The 21,855-nt window shown below is 41.0% G+C and overlaps 1 protein-coding gene across 1 annotated transcript in view; it reads right to left on the minus strand.

The window, feature by feature from the left end:
* Nucleotides 1-21,855, minus strand: part of GPR39 (G protein-coupled receptor 39) — a 384,835-nt gene that overhangs the window by 353,128 nt on the left and 9,852 nt on the right. The window lies entirely within an intron of this gene.

A 21,855-nucleotide genomic window follows, 5' to 3' on the forward strand; every position in this document is an offset into this window, starting at 1 on the left:
ATAAAATTTTTGTGGTCTTGTGTTATGCATAAAACTCTTAGAATTGAAACCAAAACATGATTCATAAAAAAAAAAAAATGCTGACAAATTGCACTTCAACAAAATGTAGAGCTTTCTTTCACTCTTCAAAAGGTATCAACAAGAAAACAAAAGGATAAACCACGGGAAGAATATTTGTAAATCATGTATCTGATAAAGGATCTGCATTCAGATCGAGCAAAAAATTCTTACAGTTCAATAATTAGAAGGCAATTTTAAAATATGCAAATGACTTTAGTAGACGTATCACCTAAGAAAACATATGAATGGCTCAATATCATTACTCATCAGGAAAATGCAAATTAAAATCACAATAAGATACTACTACTACCCACTTATGACAACAACTACAGTCAAGACACTGACACCATCAAGTATTGGCAAGATTCTAAAATGGTACACTTAGGGAAATGGTTAGAAAAGTTCTTAAAAAGTTGAAGATACACTTTATAAATAATATAGCAATTGTATTTCTAAATATCTACTGAAAAGGAACAAAGGCAGGCATATGTCTACAGGAAGACTTACATGTGAATATTCAAAGTGGCATTATTCATAACAAGCAAAAACCAGAAATAACCCAAATGTCCATCAACTGGCAAATAGATACACTAAGTGTGGTCTATTTGTATAGTGAAATGCTAGTTAGCACTAAAAAAAGAACAATCTACTAATACTGCAACATGGATTAACCTCAAAGTCATTATCCTAAATGGAAACAGCCAGACACAAAAGACAACATATTGTATGGTTCCATTCACATGACATTTCTAGAAAAGGCAAATCTATAGAATTAAAGCAGATCACTGCTTGCCTGAGTCTGAGGTTAGAGTGAGAAATAACTGCAAATGGATATAAGGGAACTTTTTGAGTTGATGGAAATGTCTAAAAACTGGACAGTTGCACAACTCTCTCCATTTGCAAAAAATTGAACAGTATATCTGGTTGAATTTTTTGCATGTGAACTGTTTCTCAAGAAAACTTCACAATGAATTAAAATTTTTTAAAACGTACTAGGACAGAAAGAAAAAGTAATATATGCTTATTAAATGCTTAAGAAAGAAGTGATGCAGAAAGATAAATATAACATATCAGAAGTTGGTAGGCTGAGCTGTTCTCAGGGTATAAAACATCAATAGGAAGGTTGGTTGAGTCCGACAGGCAACTAGAAGTGTCAGTTTTAAGGATGTAGATTTGGAAATCATGCACAGGGTTGAAGTCATGGGATTGAATGAGATCATAAGAAAGTTAACAGCAAGTGGGACAAGACAGAACTTTGTATAGAACACCCACCCTCAAGGAGCCTGAGGAGGAAGAGTTAGAAGGAATTTAAAAGAAAAAAATAGGGGATTTTTCTGGTGGTCCAGTGGTTAAGACTCTGTGCTTCCAAAGCAGAGGGCACGGGTTCCATCCCTGATCAAGGAGCTAAGGTACCACATGCTGCCTGGCACAGTTTAAAAAAAAGAGAGAGAAATCTTTCCTATGTCTTCATGAGACTCACCTGCCAGAAAGATCCAGTGGTGGTGAACTCTCAAAGAAACACAGGCAACAAATCCATCAAGACTGCAGTATTTTAATAAAATAAAGATAGAAAACATGATAGATTTTGCCTTTTTTACTCACTCCTTAAAGTAGACTTATAAACAGGTAGGATGTCTGGTTTTAGTCTAGTTTGGTTGTTATATATATTCTTATATTAATTGGGATTCCCAGGTGGTTCAGTGGTAAAGAATCCACCTGCCAATGCAGAAGACGCAGATTTGATCCCTGGGTCAGGAAGATCCCCTGGAGAAGGAAATGGCAAACCACTCCAGTATTCTTGCCTGGAGAATCCCATGGACCGAGGAACCTAGAGTGCTACAGTTCACGGGTCGCAAAGAGTCAGACATGATTGAGTGACTGAGCATGTAGGCAAGACATTAATATAACTTTAAAAAATAAAGACTACATTTTAAAAAGCCATAGAGAGCAAACTATGTTCCTCGCCTTCCCATAGACAACTTTTAAGAGTTCCCTGGTTTTCTTAGGGAAGGAAGTTTCAAAGCAACAGAGGAACTTAGTAAAATGGTGTGAAAGTTTGTAAAAATAAAAAGCGGGGGCTGAACCAAGTAGAGGGGTCAGGGGAAGGAGAGACAACAGCAGAAGCCGGGAGTCCATCCTCATCTGGGGTTAAGCTTTCTGCAGTTTCAATTACCTGCAGTCAACATTACATAGAAAATTCCAGAAACAAACAATCCAGAGGTTTTAAAGTATGGCGCTGTTCTGAGTAACGTAATGAAGTCTCCTACAGTCCTGTGGTGTCCCAGCTGGAGGTGAATTTTCGTCCCACGAACAGAGGGTGTAAACACTACCTGCCTGTTACTATAGGAAAAAACATAGCATGTGTAGGGTTCAGCCCTATCTGTGGTTTCCAGCATCCACTAGGGGTCTTAGAACTATCTCCTGTGGATAAGGGGGAACTACAGTGTTTGGAGAAGAGAAAACGGTGGAGATTGGGAATTTTACGTGGGGCTACATTGACATTCGCTGGGTGTTGTCCCTGCCCCAAGAGGATTCTCTGGCACCTCATCCCGACCCCACTTCCCATGCAGAGCCTGACCTTGTTTACTGGGACAGCAACATGGTCCTCTTCTTGCATCTTCACCCCTCCAGAGCAAGCACCCAGTGTTTAGCCTGTGGCCTCCCTCCTGGGAGGAGGGGAGAGGGGCGGGCGGCAGGGGAAGGGGAGAGAGACCTGGCTGATAGCTGCTCCGCTCTTAAAGAGGTGCAGGTTTTCAACATAGTCCTCAGAAACCCAGTGATAAATGTAACGTGTACCTCTTTAACCACAGCTTTTGGCTATAAAGGACATTATAGGAACAACTGAAAAAACCTGAATTTGGATGGTGGTAACACATGTGAAGAGTTGACTCATTGGAAAAGACCCTGATGCTGGGAGGGATTGGGGGCAGGAGGAGAAGGGGATGACAGAGGATGAGATGGCTGGATGGCATCACCGACTCGATGGATATGAGTTTGAGTAAACTTCGGGAGTTGGTGATGTACAGGGAGGCCTGGCATGCTGTGATTCATGGGGTCGCAAAGAGTCGGACACGACTGAGCGACTGAACTGAACTGAACTGAACATGTCAGTGTTAATTTACCAGTTTTAATGTGCGTATCGTGGTTATGTGGGAGGAGGCCCTTCTCGGCAGTCACTAAAATATTTGGAATGGTGGAGAATCTTGTGGGTGACTTATTCTCAAATTATTGAGAGGAAAAAATGAAAAAAAAAAGTGTACTATACTTGAAATTTGTTGTTGTTGTTAGCTTTGCTAGGTCTTTGTGGTGGCATGAAGGCTTTCTCTAGTTGCGATGCATGGGCTTCGTTGCTCCATGGTATGTGGGATCACAGCTCCTCTATCAGGGATTGAACCCATACCCCCTGCATTGGAAGGCAGATGCTTAACCGCTGGACCACCAGGGAAGTCCTGCAGCATTTTTTTTTTTCCTGCAGCTTTTTTATAAATTTGAAATTGCTTCACAAAATTTTTAAAGCTGTGTACTAGTAGGTGGGTTGGTTTGACATTACGTTTTTGGTCTATGGGTTAGTAGGACCAAACATAATGAATGGACAATACAGGGAAGGAGGCAGGATCTCGTGTTTCCCTTCCTGGTTTTTGTAGGACTCTGGGTTGAAAGACTGGAAGTAACCCTGTTTGCCTTGCAAAATGTAAACAAAGACATTACCCTTAAACTATGTAATAATGTGCTTTCCTCATCCCAGCTAACAGCAGGGACTCCAGCAATCAGACCAAATACGTTTAGTCACTGGTGCTGGGAAGGTTCACTCCCACTAAGAAAGGCAATTTAAGTAATTAGCCAGTCTTTATGGCAGGATCATCTCCTGGGCTCAGCGGGGGCCAGGGAGCACATGGCTATTAGGCAGGGAAAACTATCCTTCATTTTTACACTCTCTTCTTCTAACCCAAACTTTCAAAGCACGCTCAGAAAGGACACTTTCCCTCAGTGCATCTAAATGTCCCAGATGGAAGGAGGTTTGATGGCTAAGCCAAACCAGGACATGCTGACAATGTTTTGTTTCCTCTTTGGGTTTGATTGTTTGTTTCCCAATGAAAATAGCTTTGTTGTTTTTACAGATAATGCAAGTAATCCATGCTTGTTATTGAAACAAATTTACACAATAACAAATAAGGGGAGCTGTGGAGAGTTAAAATTATCTATAATCTTCCCAACCAGAGTGAGCTGTGGTTTATAATTTAGTGCATTATCCTTCAAGTTTATATAATTATAAGTTTAAAATGTGGGTATGCTCAGTCATGTCCAACTCTTTGCAACTCCATGGACTGTAGCTCAATATTCTCCTCTGTCCTTGGGATTTCCTCAGCAAGAGTACTGGAGTGGGCTGCTATTTCCTCCTCCAGGGGCTCTTCCCGACCCAGGGATTGAACCCATGTCTCCTGCACCTCCTGTATTAGCAAGTGGACTCTTTACCACTGTGCCACCTGAGAAGCCCAAATTAAAAATATGATTTACTAAATCAGCTGCATTATAACCATTATAATCCTTGCTTTCCTCTTACTCTATCACAGGCATCTTTACAGGTTAATAAGTATATATTCTCGATGTCACACCACAAAGAATCCTTTGCCCAGACAACCCAATAAAAAAAGCGGGCAGAAGACTTCAGCAATCTTTCAGGGGCAATGCCCAGTAAACATTAAAGGAATGCTCAGCTTCATTAGTTATAAGGAAAATTCGAATTAAAACCATGACCACCCATCAGAATAACCAAAATGAAAGAAACGGATAGAAGTACATGGTGGCAAGGATGTGAAGCAATTAGAACTCACATACACTGCTGGTTAGTTACAAATTGGTACAACCACTTTGGACAACTGGCAATATCTATGAAAACCAATCATATGTATACCTAGAGTTCAGCAGTTCTATTCCTAGATAAAGGGCCAACAGAAGTGTATGTAATTCTTCACTGAAACATAGGTACAAGAATGTGCATAGCTTCATTATTCAAAAGAACCCCAAACTGGAAACGACCAAATGTCCAGGTACTGTAGAGTGGATGTGAGACAGGCTGGGACCTGGGGCCAATTGCTGCAGTGCTGGCCCTTCACAAACATCTCCTTGAGTACCAGAATACAAAGAGACTATAAAGGACAAAAAACAACTGCATGCATGCCCAGCTGGGGCAAATTATGAACAAGCTATAAAAAAGACCAAAAATCCAATGGCTACTTCTAAGGAGTCAGGAGCAAAAGCAGGGCACTGCCCATGCCCCACTGCACATCACCACCAAAGGGGCGAGTGAACCACCTAAGCCACCCCTCTAGCCCAACCCCTGAATGCACCCCTACCCACATCCCATGTAAGGGACCAGCTGACCTCTTTCCCCAACTCAGACAGTGAACAAGGATAACTGTTACTTGTATTTCCTCCCCTCTGGTTCAGCACCAGTTCCAGTAAAGCCTTGTCTAAATTTCTTGTCTGGCTTCTTATCAATTCCTATTGATTAAAGAGTCCAAGAACCCTGGTTGGCAACAAACTGTGGTATATTTATAATGGAATACTATACAATAGTAAGAATGAATGGATCTCAACTACACAGATGACTCTCACAAACAAAACATAGAGAAAACAAAGGCAGACGCTGACGATTACACACTGTGCAATCCATTTATAAAAGCATCAAGAGCAAGTTTACTAACCATGGTGAGGTTGATAGAGGTTCTCCTTCTCAGTGAATGGGGACTACAGGGGTCACCTGGGGACTTCTGGGCAATGGTAAACTTGTCTTTCATGATATGGTACTGGATTGTTGTTTGGTTGCTAAGTCATGTCCAACTCTTTTTTGTGACCCCATGGACTGTGGTTTGGGCTTCCCTGGTGGCTTCGTGGCAAAGATTCTGCCTGCTATGCAGAAGCCACAGGAGACGCAGGTTTGATTCCTGGGCCAGGAAGATCCCCTGGAGGAGGGCTGGCAACCCGCTCCAGTATTCTTCCCAGGAGAATCTATAGACAGAGGAGCCTGGCAGGGTACAGCCTATAGGGTTGAAAAGGGTCAGACACAACTGAAGCGACTTAACATGCACACACGGACTGTAGTTCACCAGGTTCCTCTGTGGAATTTCCCAGGCAAGAATACTGGAGTGGACAGGGGAGTGCACTCACTCAAGTTTATCAAGCTTTGCCCTTAGGATCTGTGTGTTTTTCTGTATGTAGTTTGTCAATAAATATACACAGTAATACTATCAATAAAATTAAATGAATTAACTCTCCAAAGTCTGGAATCTATTGAATTTTATTCACACATTTTTTTCTCTTACAATCAAGTTATAGAAATTTCTTAATTTTTAAGGCAAAAAGTTTATCCATACTGCATACAATATTAGTGACATTTTTAACTCTCTTTAGCTATTATGACCCATATCTGCCAGTCCCCTCTCAGTAGGCACTGCTGTGTTAGGTTATAATGAACATCCCAATTCTCGGCCCCAAGAGCCACCTCCAAAGGGCTAAACAGTGGTTCTTACCAGGGGGTACTTTGCAATCACCTCAACTCACGTGTATCTGGACAAGTGCAAACTAGGATGTTATTAATTGTACATTGCAGAGATGCTACGGATTGTCACCTAAATTCTGCGTCAGGGCTGGGGCACTCGTTTCCCAGTTCCTGGAGTGTTGCTTCTTGAGGACTCAGAGATCCCTTCCCAGAAACTGTTCTCAGCACAATGAAGCTGTCTGCTTGGCTTATGATTCTTCCTGGGACAGCTTACACTCAGTGACTGGTCCAGACAGAAAAAAAAAAAAAAGGCTGCCCATGCCTTGCAAGGAGGGCAGGCCCACCCCAGCTCCATGATTTGGCTGAAGCCTTTGTGGACACTGCATCACAGTTCAAATTTTCCCTCTGTCTGATCTTTCTTCCCTTACTTCCTCCCAGTCTGAGAATATTCCCCATTAACTTCCTATACACAAATCTCCATCTCGAAGTTTGTTTCCCAGAGGACCTTATCTGAGATGTTCACTTACGAGAAAGAATTCAAAATACATGTCACAGTTGTTGTAAACCAGTGTTGTCCAGGATGGGGTTTATGGAAAAGGTAAAACCTTAAGGCCACACAGAATTATGATCTGGGAGAAGCCAATTTGAAGCTTGCTGGATTATGAACCACCAGGAAGCCTCAGGTCAGAAGCACAGATGGCAGAGTTGGGGAACCACTGCTCAGGTTGGCCTCACCAGAGCAGAACAAACTTGAGAGACAGAGTCATGAGGTTTTATGGACCAGTGAGGGCTGCTTGGGAAAAAATCCTTGGCTTGAAATTGGTTTTAATAGAACAGGGACCCTGTGCTTATTTTTCAACAAGTGATTGATAAAAGTAAAGCTGCTTTTGGATAAATCTAGAAGTAAGTGGATTCTTTACCAGCTGAGCTACCAGGGAAGCCCAGAAACAAGGTGCAAGACTTTAACTGCGGGTGAGTCTGACAGCTTGAAGACCAGCATGGCAGATGGGGCCACAATCTCAGGAAAAGGACCACTTGCCTGGACTGTAAATGGCTCACAGCTCACATCAAAAGATGAGAACCGTCTTTCCTATCTGAAGGGCCATCATGAGAAGAAGGAACTGGCCTTGCTCAGTGGGGCAACACCAAGGAAGCAAATATCAGTGAAATGCAAGGAAATGCACTGAACCAGAGAGTTACCCAACAATGAACTGGACTTCCTTTGGCAGAGGTGAACTCATATCTCTGGAGATTTTTAGAAAGAGGCTGGTGGTTTACTTATGGAAGAAAAGAAGAAACCTGCACTGAGCAGGTTAAACAAGAGTTCTTCCATTTCCCTCTTAAGCCCTCTGCAAAAATGAAAGTAAAAGCCTATCTCCACCAAGATAAAACTGGCTACATTTTAGTGACTTATGGAGATAGGGGCTTCCCCAGTGGCTCAGTGAGTAAAGAATACACCAGCAATGCAAGAGACACCAGAGATACAGTTTCAGTCCCTGGGCTGGGAAGATCCCCTGGAGGAGGAAATGGCAACCCACTCCAGTATTCTTACCTGGGAAATCCATGGACAGAGAGCACTGGTGGGCTACAGTCCGTGGGGTCGCAGAGTCAGACATGACTGAGTGACTAAACTCACACACATGGAGATAGGAGGTGACAAAATGTTTTTAACTGCCTCCAAGTTTCAAACCCAGAGGTTGAAATGCAGTTAGTAAAAGTGACACCAATCTGAAAGTATAATGAATGGCCCTTTTTTAAATAATAAAGTAAAAGTCCAACTCTACTTCCAGTTGAAGTAGAAATGATGCCTGTGGTCAACCATAGATGGGAACAACACAGTGGGGTTACATGCCTCGTTTCTGTCCAAAGTTCACTCCTGATTTTCAGATGGGACCTCCCAACTGCCAGCTGTCTCACAGCGGGCCTCTTTCCCTTCATAGTTCCTGCCACATTGGAGAAGAAAAGGGACTTCTAGTAATAGTAAGGCAAGACTTCAAAGTCTCCCACTAGTCCTTTCACCTCACTGCCACCTGAGCAGTGATGAACAGTACCTAGAATGTCCAGCATGAAAAGGTCTGCATCTTTACACTGAGCTAGACAGCCTTCCTCTCAGTTGCTGGTTACAGTTGAGCTCACTCATCCTAGGTCTTTGAAAGAAGTCGTTCATTTGTTGAGAGCTTTTCCGATGACTCAGGTTTATTCTGGAGTTTGTCTCTTTAAAGATGTCTCTCTATCCAGAGTTAGAAAAGAACTGTGGGGTATTTTATTATAAATATAATATTTTATATGTATAGTATATTTTTATTATAGCTCTAAGATCAGTTTCTTTCATTTTGCTGGAGTTATTTTGCTTTCTCAAGTTTGGTTTTATTTTAGAGACCTGCCCCCCTTTTCCCCAACCACTTCTCTGAGGACTGTGATTTTTCATCATTTCCCACTTACAAAGTTGATATTTTTGGTCCATACTCAAAGGAGAATAAAAATGGAAGGAATTTGGCTCACCCCTTCTTTACACTATGCACCTCCAACTTTTGCATGTATGATATTTGTTCCCAGAATGCCAATCCAGTTTTCAGAATCTCTTAACAATCACATGAGACCACAGGCCATCTGGTCTACTACACATTGAAAGAATTAAGAGGCACATGGGCACCACTGTGGGTTCTGGAGTTTCCTGCCTCAAGTTCATGTGTCTGAGACCAGTTTTGCTCCTGTTGCAGTACTAACCACAAGAGTCAGAAAGGGGAAATGTATTTTCAGTGGAGAATTCCACATTGAAGAGGAGAGCACTCTTTCAGCAAAAACAGAATACGACCGCAACTGTTTTTCAAAGAGTTGAGAAAAAATTGCCAAGAGACAATTTTAGAAATGTCTAAAGATAACAGCAAGCTCTCCAATGAAATTATGGTTGCTGGGGAGGTGGGGGAAGAGATAGTTGGGGAGTTTGGGATGAACATATACACACTGTTGGTTAAAATGTATAACCAGCAAGGACCTACTGTTCGGTACGTGGAGTTCTGCTCAGTGTTGTATGGTGGCCTGCGTGGAAGGGGAGCTTGGGGGAGAATGGATACATGTGTATAAATGGCTGTGTCCCTTCGCTGTTCACCTGAAACTGTCACAACATTGTTTGCTTATCAGGTAATCAGGTGTACCCCAATACAAAATAAAATTTTTTTTTTTTAAAAAAAGAGCAAGTCCTCCAAAATTACCATTAGAATCAATCTGGGTAGAACCTCAGTTCAGTTCAGTTCAGTCTCTCAGTCATGTCCAACTCTGCAATCCCATGGACTGCAGCACACCAGGCTTCCCTGTCCACCACCAACTCCTGGAGCTTGCTCAAACTCATGTCCATCGAGTCAGTGATTCTATTCAACCATCTCATCCTCTGTCGTCTCCTTCTCCTCCTGCCCTCAATCTTTCCCAGTATCAGGGTCTTTTCCATGAGTCAGTTCTTCCCATCAGGTGGCCAAAGTACTGGCGTTTCAGCTACAGCATGAGTCCTTCCAATGAATATTCAGGACTGATTCCCTTTAGGATGGACTGGTTTCATCTTCTTGCAGGCCAAGGGACTCTCAAGAGTCTTCTTCAACACCACAGTTCAAAAGCATCATTTCTTCAGTGCTCAGTTTTCTCTATAGGCCAACTCTCACATCCATACATGACCAGTGGAAAAACCATAGCTTCGACGAGATGGGCTTTTGTTGGCAAAGTAATGTCTCTGTTTTTTAGTATGCTGTCTAGGTTGGCCATAGCTTTTCTTCCAAGGAGCAACAGTCTTTTAATTTCATGTCTGGAACTTCAGGGATGAGGTTTTTATCTCTGATTTCTCCAGACTAAAGGACAGACATGAATGTGGTAGGGAGGGTTATGCTTTTCAAGGGCACCCACCACCCATTGCCTGGTGACATGAATGTAACTAGTTCAGCGTCAAGGTCCTTACTGGTAAAACAATGATGCTGTGTATTCATATAGGTTTGTGTTCTTTCAGTGACAGAGGTTCCAGACAGCTTTTCTCTTTGGAATCCTCGATGTGTAAAACTTTTGTGTGATGCTGGCTGATTACTGTGTGAATGAGGTCAGAGTTTTCAGCTCAGCATCTTGGGGACCAGTGTGCTGCTCGTTTCATGGCCACAGACCACAACTCTTACCTTAATCAGCAACAGTTTGACTGTATTTAATATGTTAGTAGTCACAAAAAAAGCAGGTTAGAAAATGTCTGTGTTTCAACTGCAGGAAACTCTATAAGCGATACTTATGACAACGTGGCTTTCTTACCCCATCCTCCTTTTCTTCAGAAGGTGCATATACTTATATGTAAATAAATATATATTTACTTATATTTATCCAATTGTTTGGCAATACATTTCCATCTTTTAACAGTAAATCCAATGTAATAGGAATAAGTCTCCCTCACTTGCCCATGGACCCAATGTCCACCTTAACTGCAGGAATCTACTATTTTTTATTTTTATAAAAACTTGCAGAGTTTCTTTCTATGTATATTAGGAATATGCACATAGATACTTATCCCAATTTTTTACACACACAAGATATTCTGTTCTAAACCTTGCTTTTTCTCAATGAATACTATTTTTTCAGAGAACCTTCCAAATTGTCAATAAAGTGCTTCCTTCATTCTCTTTCATGACCTCATAATATTCTATTTGTTCCACAATTTATATAACAGTTTCTGTTGCTGGACATTTGGGTTAGTCATGAGGCTTTGCATTTTTTAAAAAAGGTTCAATGAATAACCTTATACATATATCCTTCAGGTGTTTCTGTAGGATAAATTCCTAGAAGTAGAACTGGGAAGGATATGCATTTGTAATAGACATTGCCAAATTGCTTTTCATAGGAATTGCCTTATTTCTTTAACATATAACATGGAATTTTTAAAAAGTGTATAATGCCCTTACGTCACACTATACCAAAAAAAAAAATTAACTCAAAATGTTAGCGCCTGCGCTCTGCAGCAAGAGAAAGCACCATAATAAGAAGCCCTCACACGCAACAAAGAATAACCCCTGCTCACTACAACTAGAGAACGCCAGGGCGCAGCTAAGCAGACCAGCACAGCCACAAAGAAATAAATCTTTAAAATAAATTAACTCAAAATGCAATAAAGACCTAAACATAAGAACCAAACCATAGAACTCTTACACATGGGGTAAATCTTTATGATCTTAGATTTGGCAGTGAATTCCTAGATATGATACTAGAAACACAAGTCGCAAAAGAAAAAAAAGTAGATAAATCAAACTTCATCAAAATTTAAAACTCTTCTGCATCAGAGGAAGCTATCAAAATGGTTACACGAAAACTCACAGAATGGGAGACAATATTTGCCAACCACTTCGGGGGCTTCCCAGGTGGCGCTAGTGGTAAAAAATACCCACCCGCCAATGCAGGAGATGTAAGAGATATAGGTTCAATCCATGGGTTGGGAAGATCCTCTGGGGAAGGAAATGGCAACCCACTCCCGTATCCTTGCCTGGAATCCCACGGACAGAGGAGCCTGGCCGGCTACAGTCCATGGGGTTGCAGAGTAGGACATGACTGAAGCAACTTAGCACTCATATCTCATAAAAATCCATTATGCAAAATATAAAAAGAATAGTTACAATTCAGCAACAAAACAAATAACACAATTTAAAAATGAGTAGAAAACTTACATAGATAGTTCTCTGAAGAAAATATACAAATGACCGACAAGCACAAGGAAAGATGCTCATCATTTGTCATTGCTGCTGCCACTGCTGCTAAGTCACTTCAGTCATGTCCGACTCTGTGCGACCCCATAGACGGCAGCCCACCAGGCTCCCCAGTCCCTGGGATTCTTCAGGCAAGAACACTGGAGTGGGTTGCCATTTCCTTCTCCAATGCACGAAAGTGAAAAATGAAAGTAAAGTTGCTCAGTTGTGTCCGACTCTTAGCGACCCCATGGACTGCAACCTACCAGGCTCCTCCATCCATGGGATTTTCCATGCAAGAGTCCTGGAGTGGGGTGCCATTGCCTTCTCCGATCATTTGTCATTAGGGAAATGCAAGTCAAAGCCACAATCACGCACAATAACTGAATACACTTTATGCCCCTGAAATGTACACTGAAAATGGTTGCAATGGTAAGGTTTATCTTCATATATGTTTTGCCACAATAAAAAAAAATATTAAAGCATAGACCCTAAAAAGAACAAAAACGCCTCACAATAAGTTAGCAGTTCAACCTAGTAACATGGCTATAATGGGGAGGAGGGGAGGAAGGAAGAAAAACAAGTGCTGTTGAGGATGCAGAGAAATTGAAACACACGTATTACTGGTAAAAATGTAAAATGGTGCAGCCACAGTAGAAAACAGTCAGGCAGGTTCTCAAACATTAAACACAGAGTTACCACTTGACTCAACAATTCTTCTTTTTAGGAATATACCCAAGAGAAATGAAAACCTACATCCACACTAAAACTTATGAATGAATATTCATCATAGTGTTATTCATAATAACCAAAAGATGGAAACAACCCAAATGTCCATCAATTCCTTAACAGATAAACACAATGTAGCATTTCTATACAATGGAATGTCTTTTGGCCAAAGAAAGGAATGAAGTACAGATACACGCCATGACAGAGATGAATCTTGAAAACGTTGTTTTAAGTGAAAGAAGCCAGTCACACCACATATTATGATTCCATTTATATGAAATGCCCTGAATAGGCAAACATATAAAGATAGAAAGTAGATTTGTGATTGATTAGGATAGGGAGGTCAGGGGAACGGGAGGGGAACATCAAAGGGATGGATGAAAAATTCTATGACTATGGAAAAAAAAAATGACTATGGTGATGGTTGCACAACTCTGTGAATAAAACCCACTGAATTGTGGACTTCAAATGAGTAGATTGGGTGGCATATGAATTATATCTCAAGCTGCTATAAAATAACATAGTCTAATTACGAAAGAATCTAGTTACCTGACATGGCAGGATATCAAAAGCCAGGCTTTCATGATTATCTACGGGAGGGCCTGCTGAATCTTGACAGTCATCACCGTGGGTCCAGCACATCCAAGACATTTCCTGAAAATGCTCCATTTGAAGCACTGGGAATCTGAGAGCACCACCAGCCACTGGGAAATGTTCAATCAGCAAAAATGTGCCAACCAGCATTTTCTTCTGATTTGTCACCATTTAACTCGTGGCTTTTCTCCATATTAAAATGAACTATAAAATGAAAGAAATGGGCCAGTCTTCAGGACAACAATTCTACAGACTACCCAAAGGTGCTTTAAAACAGTAGTTTTAGGACTCCCCAGCAGTCCAGTGTTAGTACTCCATGCTTTCACTACTGAGGGCCTGCCTGTACGATGCAGCCAGAAAAAAAAAAAACAAAAAAACACAGTGATCTTAGACACACAACTTGTTTTGTTAACAAGTTATGTGGTTAGTGAATCAAGTGAGCAGGTAGGGGCAGGGAGTGCTTTGAAAATCATTCATCATTATTTATGGAAAAGCACTATTTATTTTACTGTCAACTAAATCTTTTTATCTCATAAAAAGAGTTTCTACAAATCAATAAGTGGAAGAACAGTAATACATTGGGGACAAGACATGAAAATACAGTGCATTTAAAAAATGTAAAAATAAGATTAAAATGTGAAAAAAATCTCTCCTCCCACAAGAGAAAAACGCATCTTAAAACTACCCCCACACTTCATATTTCTTCTGTCAGAGTGGCAAATATTAAAAAGCTTATTTATACATCAGGTTTTCAGAGATATTAAGAAATAAGATCCTTGCACTATTAGTGAAAAAAATAAATTGGCACAGTCCCTGGAAGGCAGACACCATCTAACAAAAAATATAAAGAATCCTGTAACCCAGAGATTCCCCTTCTAGGAGTCATACACTTTTCTCTCTCCTTTGTCTTTTCTCCTCTCTCTTCTAATCTCCACTTTATGCCTCAAGTGAAGTCAATAAACGGGTAGTAATTCCCTAAAACTCTACAGAATTAATTTCTTTTTGACTATGGGAATTGGCAGCTTAAAAAAAAAAACAACAAAAAAACCCTAGATGCCTTAATAATTAAAGAGAAACTTTAAAAGTTCCTTCTATGAAGGTTCATAGCTATAAAAGTAATCAATGAAGCTCCCAAAAGACTGCACTATAGGTCAGGCTAAGAATCTTCTTCAAGGGAAGGGGAACTGAGGGGAGAACGGAAACATGTATATGTATGACTGAGTCCCTTCGCTGTTCACCTGAAGCTAGCACAACACTGTTAGTCGGCTATCCCCTAATATAAGATAAAAAGTTTAAATTTAAAAAAAAATCTTTTTAAAATCTTATTCAGTAAGAACTGGTGTTGCGGGGTGGGGGGAGTCTAGAAAGCTGAGCCCAACTATTAATATCAGCATATGTGCTACCATAGTGACCCCTGCTGGCCTAATGCAAAAACAAATTTATGTGGAAGGTTTTAGTAGACATTTTTCTTCAACAGCTTCTTTAAAAACATGGCATTTTCTGTGACTTCCAGATTATAACCTCTGCCTTCCTCTAGCTTACAACTCTTTCTTGCATCAGACGAGCCTCACTTTTTCTCAGAGAAGAGCAAAATCCCTTGATATCTCACGTCCTAAGGCAATTTGTCCCTTTCATGACTCTTTCCTATTTCCTCTTGGGTAGCTCTGGTTCTGTTAGTGTGTCTGTCTGCCTCTGGACTGGTGCACCATAAGTGCACCACAGCCTTGCACCCACAACCGGCTACCCCTCGCTCACTGACCCCCCTCGTCTGCACTTGCGCTCTCCCCGCTCATTCCTCAGTCCCAGGTTTCTTACAAGGCGGTCCATCGTCTATCCATGTACTGTGTGCCAGACAGCTTGCTTAAAACACAGACTCCTGGAGACTGTCAGAGTGAAGTAAGTCAGAAAGAGAAAAGCAAATATATTAATGCACATAGCTGCTTCCCTGGTGGCTCAGACGGTTATGTGGAATCTGACAAAATTGGTATAGATGATCTTATCTATACAGCAGAATAGAGACACAGATGTGGAGAATGAATAACAAGGGGGAAAAGGGAAGGTGGGATGAATCGGGCTAGTGGGACTGACATATATACACTAATATGTACAAAATAGACAACTAAAGAGAAACCCGGGGCTTTCCAGGTGGCTGAGTGGTAAAGAATTCACCTGCCAATGCAGGAGACATAGGAAATAAAGGTTCAATCACTGGGCCAGGAAGATCCCCTGGAGTAGGAAATGGCAAGCAACTCCAGTATTCTTGCCTGGAAAACTCCATGGACAGAGGAGGCTGGTGGGCTAGAGTCCATGAGGTAGCGAAGAGTCAGACACAACTGAACACACACACAATGAGAATTTACTGTATAGCACAGGAAACCCTACTCAACCCTACTCAATGCTCCATGATGATCTAAATGGGGAGGAAATCCAAAGAAGCAGGGATATATGTGTACATACAACTGATTCACTTTGCTGTGTAACAGAAACCGACACCACGTTGTAAAGCAACTATTGTTGTTCGGTCGCATCCATAGTTTGCAACCCCATGGACTGCAGCACACCAGGTTTCCTTGTCCTGGGAATGGCACTGTTTCCCAGAGTCTGCTCAAACTCATGTCCGTTGAGTCGGTGATGCCATCCAACCATCTCATCCTGTGTCATCCCCATCTCCTCCTGCCCTCAATCTTTCCCAGCATCAGGGTCTTTCCTAGTGAGTTGGCTCTTCACATCAGGTGGCCAAAGTATTGGAGCTTCAGCATCCGTCCTTCCAGTGGATATTCAGGGTTGCTTTCCTTTAGGACTGACTTGTTTGATCACCTTGCTGTCCAGGAGACTCTCAAGAGTCTTTTCCAATCAAAAATTTTAAAAATAATTAAAAAAATAAAAGATTAACGAGAAATGCAGATTACTGGCCCTCTAAATCAGACCTTCTGGAATCCTGGAACCCACCTTTATAACAAGCATGTACCCAGAGAATGAATTTTTATGTGTACACACACACACACACACACATACACACACACTCACACATACATGTGGGAGCAATACAAAAAAATGCCCTGATTTTTTAAAAATCAAACTATACACTCTTATCCAGAAACCTGCCAGACCTCCTAAACATTTAAAGAACTAAGTCTAAAAAACCCATTCTTGACTTTTAGGCCTTTGGTAAATTGTTCAAAGTATCTTTTGTCCCTTCCTGTAAGTGGATTATATGTCCCTACCCCAGTGATGGCAGACTTGGCCATATGCTGTGCTTTGGCCAATGAACATGTGAAGTAACACATGGCTCTTTCAGGCAGGCACCAGGAGTGCTGTTGCAGAGTTCTGCTATATTCTCTTTCCCTCAGCTAGAACCAATATACTCCACAGAAGGGCTGCTTTCTCAGCTGGGACCCAGCACAAAGATGCAAGGAGCAGAGCTACAGGCAACCCACAATGGAAGACTGATGTAAATGAAAAATAAGCTTGCTTCATTGCTGTGATTTGGAGTCCTTTGTTAACCACAGTCTAACTTTGCTAAGTGAAGTGAAGTCGCTCAGTTGTGTCCGACTCTTTGCAACCCCGTGGACTGTAGCGCACCAGGATCCTCCGTCCATGGGATTCTCCAGGCAAGAATACTGGAGTGGGTTGCCATTTCCTTCAGCTGACTGATAAAGAATCCACCTCCCAATGCAGGAGACGCAAGAAACACAGGTTCAATCCCTGAGTTGGGAAGATCCCCTGGAGTAGGAAATTTCTATTTCCCATTACTCTTCAAAATGTATTCCATACAATGCTTGCTAAACTTGGTGATTGGCTTTTCCTCATTCACAAATTATTCCAATTCTATGCACCGTTTGTTATCTTCTATAACAATTCTATAACCGTTTGTTATCTTCTGCCTACCAACTATATCTCTCAAAGTCTGACTTCAACCTTTAATGTCCATCTCAAGAGCCACTTTCTGTGTGAAGCTTTTCCTTTTCGCTTGATGGGCTTCCTTTCAATCCTACATAAACTACTACTGTAACCTGCTTTGTTGCCGTTGGTACTTTTCTCATCATCTCCCTTCAAAACATCATAAATTCCTTGAGATTAAAGATGATCTTATTCATAATGTGTTCACTGAAGCTTTGCCAACGTAGGAATCCACACAGGTATTTGTTGAATTAAATGAGCACTTTCAACTACGGAACTGCTGTTTAATATATTTATGATGTTTTTAAAGGTAAACTTTACAAAACACTTAACATACTCATTCAGGAAGCAAGATTAAGATGCAAGTAGAATTATTTCTAATAGCAAACATTCCTGCTGAATGAAATATAGGTTACATTTTAATGAATCGGTGTGCACATTTGTATATGTGTGTCTTGTAATCATCTGCAAAACGACCAGGTCTTAACCTTCATCCCCTTCCTCTCCCTTGCTAAACCCAACAGGTTTTAAAGCAAAATTTCACCAAAGAAAAATACTGTATCATAAAGTTAGTGTTCCTATGATTGCATGCCACATGCTAAGAGCAAATTTTACATTTATATCCCAAATTAGCTACTGTGTTTTCTTACATTCAGGAAGATGTATTTTCCTGCTTATGATTAAAATTCAACAAATACAATTCCAATTTCAAAATGAATACCCAATAACAAAGTGCTACCCTTATAAATCCTCATAGCAAATAGAGTCCTATCCTTGGTGACGAGCATCTATCTCCTTTCCATTTCTCTCCAGCTTCTATTAACCCAGTGCTCTCTGAAACATTTTGGCAGTAATTGCAATGGTTCCTCGGGTTTTTATATCTAATTTTAAAAGGATAGGAGACATTATTTTTGAACTGCTTATCAATTTCATGCTGTGTGAGGTTTTTCTATAAGCTGAGGGTAAAAATACTCTGTGCTTATTAGGGACGCAAAGTTGTTTGCCGGAGCACCTCGAATTGGCCATCTGTGCTAGGGAATCATGCTGTGCATTCAGGCCCTTCATTAACACAAGAGGAAAGCATTTCTTCTACCGAAAACTCAAACAACACAAAAATACATAAAGATTCCTGACCTCCTGTCAGTCATTTGATATCTTCAATATCAGCAATTTCTAAACCATATTCTGTGGAAAGGAAGTATCTCTTCATAAAGGGATAGATGTTTAGCCAAAAAGAGCAAGGGTTTATGGGGTGGGTGTGGGGGGAATCAGTGATCAAATAAGTTTGAAGAAAACTGCAAATTGGACCTCAACTCCTTCAGGAAGTCTTTATTTACATAGGATGTTAAATCTTTCATATGATCCTGAAGTGAGGCAGGGACATGTAAGCATGTTTCCCAATTTATTCAACCATGGAATTAGCTTTTGGTTTTATGCTTTGTTTTCTTTCAGAAGACTCACTGAATTAATCTCATGGGACACTGGTATTCAGCAGGACTTGAGCGAAGAAATAGTTTCATGTGGGTATGTTTAAGTAATCCATCTAAAGTAAATGTCAAGAAAGAAAAAGATCTGAGTTGGAAATTCAGGTTTATACAAGCACATCCAAGATTGAGTGGTTTCTCAACACTATCCAGAAAAATAGGATTAATAGTTCTGAATTAAATGTACCCAAAAGAAAATGTCTCATAGTTGTGTCCTTAATTTGATTGTTGAAATATTTCAATACATTCTTGATTAAACTTCTGGGATTTTTCTCAGACTGGGTTTAGTGCAGCTCAGACTAACACTAATGGTCAAGACTAGTCTTTTTTCCTCTGTGTCATATTTATAGAAGTTTAATAACTGATGTTTTTTAAAGTACCTGATCACATTCTCCACACTGTTCATGAAATACATTACTTGTAAGACTCTAAGCCTACATAGGCTCATGGAGTTTGTCATTCTGTTTTAGGCTTAACTATCTGCATTCTTTGGGGGTATAAACCAGAAATGTCTCCTGGTCTAGGATATGATAACTGCTCCCTTATTAAAGCAAGTTTTAAATGCACTCACCAAAGTCATATATATATTTTAAGAACTCACCACCTGGATTATGATCCAGGTCATTCTGGAATACTGTAAGACATTTAGAGATGATGTAGTAGTCTATCATTTAACAAAAGCATGATTATCTGCTTTTTGTTTGAGAGTTGTTACTTACCTGTTAAGGCTTTTTTTTTTCTTACTATTTATGAAAGCAGTACCTGTTGTATGTTTTAGATTCCTTTAGTTCTTGGGGTAATTTGGGTCTATGTAGTTAGATTTCATTCTAGATGTTTCTCCTCAAAGCCAATTTAAAACTAAATGTGTGTGGCAAGATTCAAGTGGAGATGCTCAGGCAAGAGGAATGTCTGAGCAGCCCAGAGGCCCCTTAAGAATGTCACATTGTGGACATCACCAAGAAGGCTAGGTAAGAGGCTCCTAACTTTCCCTCCTCCCATGGATGCAACAAACATACATCTATACATGGATTAATTCCCCCCAAGAGAAATGCAGAAACTAGGTGAGTGACTACAACACACTGGGAGGTTAATACAACAAAATGGGCAGGAAAGGTTGAAACACACTCTTGCCATAAAGCCCACCCCTGGCACAATGCCTTACAATCAGGAGAAGACCCTCAACTACCAGCTTCTCCATGAAGAGAGAAGGGTTTGGACCCACATCTAGTGCCCTGACTCTTATAGCTGCCACACTGGGACAGGTCCTTAAATCACCTATCTCTAAAAGCTGACCAAACATGGCACTCACAAGTCCCACAGGACCATGGTAAACAAAGCAGCAGTTTTAAATAGGCATGTGAGCATTTCCTGTGGCTAGACCCCCAGACTTTAACACAGAGAGGTCAGGCAAAAGTGCCCATCTCCCACTCTCTCCAAGGAAGGAGCCTGACTGCATGCTATTCCAGCTGCTGCTACATCTGGGTACTGGCTGGCATCCTCCCAGGAGCCCATCAGTGCCAGGGGACACTTCCCCCACACACATGTCTCCCTCTGACTTGCTCAGACAATAAAACCAAGTTGCCAGCTTCTCCCTGGAAGGAGCTTGTACATACACCTAGAGCTACAACTTTTTTATGGCTTCTGAGAGACGGTGCCTCAAATCATCTAGCTCTGAAAGTCAGTGGAACTCATCATCCATGAGTCTCACAGGACTATATAAAACAAAACAAAACAGCAGTTTTGGAACGGGCAGCAAGCATTTTCCACAGTTATCCCCTCCAGGCTCAGTATGGAGGGAACAGACAAGAATACTCATCTTTCAGTGTCTCCTTGAAAGGAATTTGACTGCATACTTTCCCAGCCACATGCTGTCTGAGGATCCAGCTTCTTCTATTCAGCCTGCATGAAGTCAACTAGGATCCTCCCAGGAGTCTGAGAGAGCAGCAGGTACATCCCACACCATCTCCCCTGGCTCATTCCCCAGTAAAACCAAGTCTCTAGCTTCTTCCTGGAAGGAGTCTGTCCACACATCTAGCATTCAACTGTTACGACTGCTTGAGGACCTGGCTCCCAAGTCACCTGGTTCTGGGAACTGACAGGGCTCAGTGTTCACCAGGTCCCCAAGACCACACAAAACAAGCAGGCAGTTCCATATGGGCGCACAAGCTCTTTCAGCGACGTTTCCATCTGACTTAGCACAGAGCAAGCAAAGCCACCAGCTCTTGGTTTTTTCCTGATAGCGCCCAGACTGCATAGCTAAAGTCCTGACTTTTCTAGCTGCTGCCTGAAGGTCAGACTCAGTTAGCCTACACACATCAGGAGTATCAAGGAGGTAAAAAGCCTCCATACAACTATCATTGGATTTTTCAGCAGAAACTTTGTAGACCAGGAGAGACTGGGATGACATATTGAAAATGCTGCCAACCAAGAATATTCTACCCAGCAAACTGATCCCTCAGAATTAAAGAAGAGATAAAGATCAGAGACAAAAGCTGAAGGAGTTCATTACCACTAGATTGGCCTTACAAGAAATGTTTAAGGGAGTTCTTCAAGCTGAAACAAAAGGATGCTAATTAGTAATATTGATTTTTACATATAAATTTTTGTACTCAGCAGGTTTACTGAAAGCATTTATCAATTCTAAGAGTTTTTATGGCATATTTAGGGTTTTTTTCAATATATGAGACCATGTCATCTGCAAACAGAGGCAATTTTAATTCTTCTCTTTCTGATTTGGATGCCATTTCTCTTTCTTCTCTAATTGCTCTGAATAGGACTTCTGGTATTATGTTAAATAGAAGTGGTAAGAATAGGCATCCTTATCTTTCTGAACTTAAAAGAAAAACCTTTAGTTTTTCACTGTTGAGCATGCAGTTAGCTGTGGGGTTGTCAA

The sequence above is a fragment of the Cervus elaphus genome, chromosome 33 (genome assembly GCF_910594005.1).
Source record: "Cervus elaphus chromosome 33, mCerEla1.1, whole genome shotgun sequence".
Classification (NCBI taxonomy): domain Eukaryota; kingdom Metazoa; phylum Chordata; class Mammalia; order Artiodactyla; family Cervidae; genus Cervus; species Cervus elaphus.